This window comes from Calonectris borealis, chromosome 22, assembly GCF_964195595.1.
Source record: "Calonectris borealis chromosome 22, bCalBor7.hap1.2, whole genome shotgun sequence".
Lineage (NCBI taxonomy): Eukaryota > Metazoa > Chordata > Aves > Procellariiformes > Procellariidae > Calonectris > Calonectris borealis.
Genome location: NC_134333.1, coordinates 1,800,816 through 1,810,527, shown reverse-complemented (window position 1 = coordinate 1,810,527; position 9,712 = coordinate 1,800,816). Strand labels below are relative to the sequence as shown.

Sequence of the window (9,712 nt, the reverse complement as noted above, 5' to 3'; positions counted from 1 at the left end):
TGGCTGAAGTAAGCTGAGCTACCAGTATTTTCCTCACAGTCGTGATTCACCTCTCCAAAATGTGAGGTCCCCAATGCCCTTCTTTCCTCCTCCTACACCCCAAGGAGAGTGGGAGGGCACATTCCGCTCAGTCCCATCCCATCTGCATCTCTGGCGAAGGTGACCCCTCTGTCACTGTTGGTGACACTGTCTCCCCACTGACCTCCAGGGCAGGAGGGGGTTGCCAGTGCACACAGACATTGTGCTGTGTCTGCTCCAGACAGCAGAGGTGAAGCTTAAAGGGAGAACAGCATTTATTTTCAGAGTCGCATGCTCCAACGGAGTTAAAAAGTTAAAGCTAAAACCAAGTTGGACATTAATCACCTGACACCTTTTCTGTTGCAGCTGGGATAAGTTAGACATCAGCCATCTATCTGCTGGGTGAAGTGTTGCTACTAAAGCCGCTACCGCTAAGATCAAGCTGAAATAAGTTCAAGCTAAAAGAAGTCTAGAAAAAGCCTGGCAAGTCCTCAGCTCTTGTCTTGCTAACCTAGAACAGGTCTGTGCTCTCCCAAGAGCAATGGCAGCACCTTATGTACTGTATTGCAATCCACAGCTCTCTGGGAAGCGACGTCCTTTCATGCCCCTCCTGGTGACTCATAGATGGCCCCTGCAAGGAAGGATCATGGGCCCAACTGAAATAAAGGCTATGTCACACCTTTTGGCTTACAGAAGATTCACCATTTATTGGAAAATGAATCAGAGACTTTGCCAACATGGGCTGAGACCCATGAATTCAGGGCCCTGGGGCAGGAGGGAGTACATTGCACGACTGGTTTGCTGATCACAGCTCCTGCAGTTCTACCTCCAACATGCTGGCAGTTTTCAAATCAACCTCGCCCCACATGAGCTCTCTTGGACATTATGGTGGGCTGGCTCTGATGTAGATGAGAGTTTTACTTCCAAAACCACTGTTTTACATGGCAATGCAGGTGTGGGAGTTCCTGACACAGCCTGGTCTTTCGGGGTAAAGCAAAGAGGTCAGCAAGTGGGGTGCAGCAGGAGTCCTTCACTGGGAGCCACTGCTGTTGAGCCTGCTGTTGACACCTCTAAACAGTCATCTTCTCTGGTGTGCACAGCACTCTCTTGTCAAGACAGAAACCATAGAATCATAGAATCATTTGGGTTGGAAAAGACCCTTGAGATCATCGAGTCCAACCGTTAACCTAACACTACCAAGTCCACCACTAAACGATGTCCCTAAGCGCCATCTTTGTGGACGCCAGTAGCCCATTTTGCCAAAGCCTAATTTGGGAAGGGCAGCCACTGGGGAATGTGATGCTTCCTTCCATTCCTACCCCTGCCCAAACCAGACACGCTGGAGGCTCTGAACTAGAGCTTTTCTCTTGAGGAGCTCAGCATGGTACAGGTTCAGCCCAACTAGTAGAAGACATAAGCAGTGAGAATTCATCTGTAATGCAAAACCCCAGCCGGTAGCAACAGTGGTATCCCAGCATGGTAGGTGATTTTAGGCTCTACTTTCTGGCCCTTTTTAGCTCTGCAGGTGCTGCTGGTCTGTAGCACAAGGCATGTGATGAGCTCAGAGCCTGAAGACGCTCTGCTCCACGCTGCTCCCAAGGAGGGTGTTGGCTGCCTCCAGGCACTTGTCCAGCTGGGACACTGCAATCAGGGAGAGACAGGGGCACTAAGGGAGTCAGGCAGGAGGGAGAGTCCACAGATGGAAAGGAGAAAGGGGACACAGGACTCCTTCAACTGCCCCCAGGAAATTGTGGTCCTGTGAAGGGGTGAGGCAGGTCCCACTGGAGAGAGAAGGGAGGAGGCTGTGCTGTGGGGATCAGCAGGAAAAGGACCCTCAAGACTCACCAGCTTGGCTGCACAGCCAGGTCACAGCCTTGGCCTCCAGCAACTCACAGAGGCCTTGGTAACACTTGTCATTTCTGTGCAGCCAGGTCACAGCCAGCACTGTGGCCCAGATGCTTGGCTCCATGACCTGTAGGAGAACAATGACTCAGGCATCCTCCCTGCCCCCTCACTGCTTCCCACCCCTTCCTTTGTGGCTTCTGGTTTCTGATCCCTTCATTCCTTTCTGGTTGCCCTTGGGATGCCAGTGTTGCCACCAGCCAAGGGGTTCCCACTGCCCCAGGATGACACGCTGCCACCATAAGAGGTTCTCCCCTTACCTCACCAGGCATCTTTCCCTTGATTTCAGCCTCATCCATTTCCAGCACAGAGGCCAAGCCTGAGCTGAGGGCCCAGGAGCCATCTACATTCTGCAGCACCACCAGCTCCTGGCACTCAGCAAAGGCTTTGGTTAACCAATACCCAAAAATTGGAGAGCGCAAAACAAATTCCGTGGGATCCACATACTTGAGAGAACAAATAGATGGTGCTGGTGGTTTACATGCTGTGGGAGAAGATGTGAACAGGAGGGAGAATCACAGGAAGCTGACCCCTCTCTACTGCTCGGTTGCAATGCCCCAGAACATTATCTCTGCTCTTCTTTCGGCAGCTACCTGCACTCTAAGCTCCTTCCTGCATGTCCCCAAAGCACTCCCACCCGCAGACCTTTCTGGACACCCCTAACTCACCCCCATCTTTGACCATTGCCTCTTCTCCTGGCATTCCTGCCCAGCCATGTCCCAAGACCTCTCTTGATAACCCCCCAACACATCTTATCCAAATGTGTATTTATGATCCAGCACCGTCCTTGTCCCCTCCCTGGGTTTCCCTGAGCTGGGTCTTGTATTCGCTGAAGGACTTGCAGGTTTAAGGGTAACTAAGGGAAGGGTTAAAGGCAAAATTCATTGGTTTCCACGCCATGGGCAAGACATGGCAGCATAACCCTCCTATCAGACATTAGATTACCCCATACCTTTTGAGCAAGCCCCCCGCTGGGGCAGGGCAGCAATGCCATGGGCGAGTCGATGGAGGGCAAGCCATGACTGACACACTGCTGTCAGCCAGCCAGGTGGGACCCAGATGGTCCTAGGATAGCAGGAAGAGACTCTACTGGAGCCACGAAGCTCAACGATCTGGCAGGGGATGAGTGACCGGCGGGGTGGCAACAGTGCCAGGGGCCCTTCGAGGGCAAACAGGGAAAGGGGCTGAATTAAGCGCGTGGGAAAGAAGCACCTGGTGGTGACGGGGCCTGCCCCGTGAGACTGGGGGTGGCCTGTGGCTGGGGTTCCAGCTCCAGTGGAATGAGAACATCCCATGGAGCTGCCCCACCAGCTCTTTCTGCAAGTGTCTTTCCTTACCTCGGTACCAGGTGACCCTCTGTGATGTGCGAACCCCCACACAGCTGGTAAAGGGGCAGATGATCCCCGAAGTGAGGCTGATCTCAACCGCGCGATGCCTTGGTTCGTCCCCTGACCCACTCGCAGCCTCTGGCAACAACCTCTTCAGCAAGCATCTTGCGGCCAGACGATGCCCAGCCAGCCTGGGGACAGAGAGGGGTGAGGCCTGACCACCTGGCTCGTCTGCATGCTGGGGAAAGGTGGACAGAGAGGGAGCCTGGACACCTGGGTTCTTTCCCTTCGGGGGTGAGGATGGGCAGAGGGAAAACCTGGATGCCTGGGTCCTCGTCTGTCTGCAGGGAAGTGATGCCCAGGTTCCTGGGTCCTACCGCTGTGGGGTCAAAGCAGGGAAGGAGGGCATGCTTGGACACCTGGGTTCTCTGCCAGTTTGGGGTTGTGTGTGGAAGGTGGGAATGCATAAGCTACCTGGGCCCCCCCCAGCTGGAGTCCATGTTAGAAATGAGGGGATGCACGCATCTTCCCTTGGGACAGGCTCTCACCGGCCATCTCCCTGTGGGCACAGTGGGAATTCAATCGTGTGAGTGACATCCTGGCTGTCCAGGTGGTACTGCAAGGTCATGACCCCCTTGGCCACCGTCATACCCTGGGAATGCATGGGAAGCTACTGGAGGTTACTGGGGTCACAAGATGGTTACTGGGGGATATTAGGAAGTTACTGAAAGATTACTGGTGGTTACTGGGAGGCTATTGGGAGGTAACTGGGGGTGACTGTAGTCCCAGCTCTCACCTCTGCCTGTCCATGGATCTGGGCATAGAGGAGGCTGTGTTGACCCTGAACGATGCACTGAGGGGTGCCCCCCAGCACCTCCACCTCCAGGCCACGGGGCAGGGTCCAGCTCAGAGAGACTCCCTCAGCTGCTGGCTTGAGGGCCCTCCTCAGGCACTTCAACACCTGGGGACAGAGGGCAGGACACCACAGTTCGCAGCTCCACCAGGGTTCAGCCCATGGCCCCTGGTGTCGGGGTTCCCTGGGGACAGGGGAATGTGTGGGGTAGCCTGCTCCAGCTGGGTTCCCTGGGCACAGTCAGGTCTATAGTGGGGCACAGCCTGGGCACCTGGCTTCTCGGTCGGGTGGGGTGGTGGAGCAGAGTCAGGGGAAGCCTCAGTGCCTGGGTTCCTGGGGCAGCTGGGTCTCAACTACTGTGTGTGGGCAGTCCAGGTGCCGGCGTACTTGGAAGTCAGTGTGTCTGTGGAATAGAGGGGGACCTGCCAGGGCTCCTGGGTTCCTACCACAACTGTCATCCTGTTGTCAGAGGAGACGTAGGTAGTTTCACCCCCTGTCTCCCTGGCCAGGGCCGTAGCCAGGGCAGCGCTGTCCTTGGAGAAGCAGAAGGAGAAACACCTATGGGGGAAGCAGGGAAAGGTGTCAGAAATGAGAGCCAGAGGTGGGTGCAAGGATGTTGGGATAGAGCTGGAGAACACAGGCTGGATTTAAAGCTGGGGAAACAAAGCTGGGGTGCAGAACAAGGGGGCAGAAGGAAGAGCAGGGAGTGAGGCAGGGACTGGGGTTGGAGCTGGGCTTAGTCGGGCACCTGGCAGAGAAGAGCTGGGACTTGGGGCAGGGCTGGGGTCAGTCTAGTGGGGCTGGGGCAGAGCTTGGGGGCACATCAGGGTGTACAAGCCCTGTGCCTCAGTCTCCCTGCGCACTCTGTGAAGGGTGCCTTGGTGGTGGGAGTAGTAAGCAAAGACTCCCACATTGGGGCTTGGCACTGGAGAGCTGTGCAGGGTGGGAAGGGTCTTTGGGACACTGGAGGGGCCCAAGGACTGGGACAGGCACTGGTGAACAGGGACCCTCATCATTCCATCACGGATGGAAATGACTGGACAACCAAAGGGAGACTGGAGGACTGGGGACAGGGAGTCCCCATTACCGGTGGCTGTTGCGGTGACGGCAGACCTCAGCTGCGATGGCTTCCTTGTCGGGGTAGCCCGGCCACGAAGATGAAGAGCTGGGAGACAGGGGACATGAATGGTGGGGCCCTGCACAGGATCCCCAAAATAGGGAGAGCAGGCCCCTGAAGTGGAGAGAGGGGCCCAGGAGAGAGACCCCCTGTAGACAGACTACCCCGGGGAGAACTATCCACTCAGGGACAGAAACCCCCAAAGATATAGACCCACTTCTCCATTCCCCCACACCCCACACTATCCTTCTTCTTCTCTTGTGACCACCCTGTGCTTTGGGTGGCTCCTTCCACCCACACTCCTGTGTCCTCTCTCTCCTCCTGGGATACCCGTTCCTCCACCCCTCCATGCCCCTGCACCCAGACCTGGCGCATATGCACATACGCCCGCGGGGGTGGAGGGTATTGTAGATTGAGCGGAGGGTTCCCACACGGGATCCGGGGGAGGGGATGAGCCTCATGGCCTCAGTCAGGTTGTCCTGAGTTTATTCAACACTTTGCCTGCAGGGAGCACGGCATGTTTGGAGAGCACATTGCTCTATGCCGGCCCTAGAGCTCCCTGAGACCCTGCCCCATAGCACTTGCCACAGCTCTGCCCTCGGGTCCTCTGCAAGTCCCTGTCCCATAGGAGTTCTTGAAGAGACCTGGCTTCTAATTCCTACGAGACTCTGCTCAGCAGAACCCAAGAGGTGCTATCCCATAATGCCACAAAGATCCCATCCCCAGAATCCAGCCCTGCCCTACAGTACCCAGTCGTGCCCTCCAGCACCCAACCTTGCCCCATACCAACCAGCCGATTTCAGAGCACGCACACCTGCCCTCCAGCACCTAACCCTGCCCCAGAGCACCCGTTCCAGCCCCACAGCGCCCAACCAAGCCCCTGCATTTTGTACCCAGCCTTCCCCACCAGCACCTCATCCAGCCCCATAGCACCCAGCCTGCCCCACATTTGCTCACGGGTAGATGCCCACAGATGTTTCTCCATAGCAGTAGATGTTGAAGTAGCAGCCCAGGGGCAGGCTTTTGAGAAGGAAGAGCAGGGAACCCTGTGGAAAGACACAGCAGGCAGGTCTTGGGAGGTACTGGTGGGGGGTACAGATGCCTTTGCCCATAGTCTGGTGCTCCTAAAGCCTCTGGACTCCCCTGGATGACTGGAGCCAGTGCCCTGAACTCCCCTGGGCACTCGAGATATTTCAGGACCATTTCAGGGCCCACCAGTTCCCGCTCACATCTCTGTCCCTCTGTAAATGCCTGCCCTTGCCTGCTCCCCATCAACCTGCTCCTCCACCCCATCCTGGTCCCTGCTTGCAGGGGTACCTATGCATGCTCAAGAAAATTCTCGTCCAGGAGGAAGATGAACTCTCCAGACTGGCGCTGCCCAGGCACTGCCTCAGGGATGCTGGGTGCCAGCGTCACCAACACCATGGGATCACCAAGCAGGGAGCCTGGAGGAGGAATGGGGTGGGATGAAGGCCAGATAGGGACCTCCTTCTCCTCTTGGTTCTGATTCTCATTGTGCTTTCAGCTTCCTCCACCCCAGAGCCTGTGACACCCCACACTGGTGCCTCAATACCCTACGGTACTGTCCAGCAATTGCACAGCCCAGTGCCCCATGTATTCTTGTCCAGTGCCTCCAATACAGCTCCCCAGTGAGTCCTAGCACAGAACTTCCCATACGCGTGTTGCTATATCTGATACCTCACCACGGTGTCCCCAGCACCCCACGCTGGAGCCCCAGGACCCAAACTATCCCATCTGAATGCCTCCCATTCCCATCCCAATGCCCAATGATATCTCGCCCCCCCGTGCCCCAATGCCTCCTGCAACCCAGAGCTGCCCCCATCTTCCCTCCCCAGCTGCACTCACCCGAGGGGCCCCAGGGTCTCCCTTCTCCACCACGGCACTGACTGCAGCAGGGTCTCCAAAATACACCAGCAGCTCCAAATCATGGTGACTTGGGGGGCTGCCAGCCAGTGAGACCTGGAGAAGGGTGCCTGATCATACACAGGAGGAGGGGACCAGACCCAGCATTGGGCCAGGAGCACAGGCACTGATCTCAGTGCATCCCCTTTTTCTCAGTGGTGACAGCCCCGCTCAGCTGCCCCCGGGATCCTGGCACTCAGGAGGGCATACCTGTGCAGTGCTGCGGTCCTGGGCAGTGTAGGTCAAAGGGGTGAGGGGGAAGTTGGCCTGGACATTGGCCACTCCACGGGGTGACTGCAGGCTAGCGGTGAGCAGCAGGCTGTAGGGCAGCTTGCTAGTGAGACAATTCCAGGCTGCAAGGAGAAACATGGCACTGGGGAGGGCAAAGGCTCTCCCTGCAGGGGTGGGGCGGGGGCAGGACCTGGCATCCATATATAGGACATATGGAGAGAATTGGGGGTTGTCAGTAAGGCGTATGGAGGGGTGCATGAGTCCGTTCATGGGAAATGTGTGTGGGAGGTGTGGATCCCCTCATGGGGCACAAGGAAGCATACGTGGACCTGTCCGGGGGCTGCATGGGGGAAAAATGTGGGTCCCCCTGTGGGTGCAAAGGGAAGTTGCATCGCGTCTGTTCGTAAAGCACGGGGGGAGTCTGTGACCCTTCTGTGGGGTGTGTGACTGCGAGGGCAGGTTCCTCGTGGGGTCACTCACCATACAGGAGTGTGTGGGGATGCAGTGTGGGTGGCAGCACAAAATGGGCTGCTCCATCTGGCTCCCGTGGCAGCTCTTGGACATAGCGCAAGGTCACGACCACCTCCCTGCCAGGCGACAGGGTGCCCAGGAAGCAGGCAAACACCTCGCCCGGATACTTAGACTGTTCCTGAAGGCATTCCAGATTCTCTCAGCCTCCTGTAGCCTCGTGCAGCTGCTGGGCCTGGGTGGGAAAGGGATGGACAGAAAGCTGATCACCAGGCAGGCCACGGGCTGCTCATCCCATGCCCCTCTGGCAGTTCGCCCATTCATCCCTGGATGCTGGTACCTCATCCCGCAGCATGGCCTGGACCTTGGCATCCTCACTGCGGGCCTGGAAGGAGTAGATGGCCATGTGGGGGCCCAGGGGGAAGGCAAAGAGGACTTCTCTGGAGATCTGACTCTTGTTCTGGTAGATGAGTTCAGAGGCCACGTCAGCCACGCAATCCTGGATAGCAACATCCACCACAGCACTACACAGAGGCACTGTGCACAGGGGTATGCGGAGCTCCTTCCCCAGCAAAAAGGATCCCGTTGCTGTTGGGAGAGATGCAACCTGTCCATCAGCAACATGAATGACACAAGGAGGTGGTTGGGGCTGCTTCAAGTACGTGGCTGTTCCCATCCTGGAAACCGAGACTAGGTGACCAACGTTACTGAGGGTCTAGGGTGAGCCTGCCATGGAACAGTGTCTGCCCCCTGCCCCCCAGCTTCCCTTTTTCCCCAGACCTCTGCTCCCTGCCTGTTTCCTGTAGAGCTCTTGGCCATTCCTTGTTTCACTCTGGGAAGGTCCAGCCCAGGTATTTCCCCCTAAGGCTGCCTATCCTTCTCCTTTCTCTGTCACCCTTTGGGAGCATCCCCCATGCCCCAGATGTCCCTCAGCTCTCTGATCCCCAGCTCACCGTCATAGGCGTAGGATTTTTCTAGAAGTCCAAAGCTCTGACGCCACATTTCTGGAGACCTGCAGACAAGAAGGGTCTCCTGTAAGAGGAGAGATCCACAGAAACCACCAGGAAGCCCCTATCTGGTGAAGATTCCTTGCCATTTCCCCAGTCCTACACGCATAGCTGGAAGCCCCAACCCACCAGGTACAGCCAGAGCAAAGCCAGGGATTCAGAAATCCCTGTTCATGAGCACTGGGACATCACCAGGAGCATCTCTGCATTGAGGAGGTCTGCACCCCACCCCCACCATGGGAGAATGCTGAAGAGAACTGAGGGATAGCAAGGGCAGATGGAGGGAAGGAGGTGTGAAAACAAGGGTGGATGGATGGATGGATGGATGGATGGATGGATGGATGGATGGGACAGTATTGGGATGAACAATACATGGCTATCCATCCATGGCTGGATGGATAAATGGCAGATGAGGTCCATTTTGGGACAAATGGATGCATAGGTGGACAAACAGGGACACATAAGAATTTTTGTTGAAATGGTTGAATAGACAGGTGGAGGGGTCCATTTTAGAAGAGATGGGCAGGTCCCCATCACAAACGGTGGTGTGTGAATGTAGCTGCACAAGAGAGAGCACCTGCGAGGGCAGGTTGAAAGTCCAGATAATAAGGGGGAACATGTTGGAGAGAGAAGTGAGGCCAGGGCGGGTATTCCATGGCTGCAGAAGAAATCCCAGAAAGGCACGGGGGGGAGGGTGCAGTTCATGTGGCTGTCTTCTGGCCAAGCGAAGGAGGTGACAGGGACGGCCCTCCACCCCAAGCCCATCCACATAAGTCTCTCTGGTTCAGACACATTTGCCTCAATTTCCCCAGTTCCCGCTCGGGGGTGACAGGGTGGGGAGCACCAGAAAGATCCCCACCCCACC

At 56.5% G+C, this 9,712-nt stretch overlaps 1 pseudogene; it reads right to left on the bottom strand.

Annotated features, from left to right (window-relative positions):
- Nucleotides 1-1,507: 1,507 nt before the first annotated feature.
- On the bottom strand, nucleotides 1,508-8,854 carry LOC142091589 (von Willebrand factor A domain-containing protein 5A-like; annotated as a pseudogene).
- Between the last annotated feature and the right edge of the window lie 858 nt (nucleotides 8,855-9,712).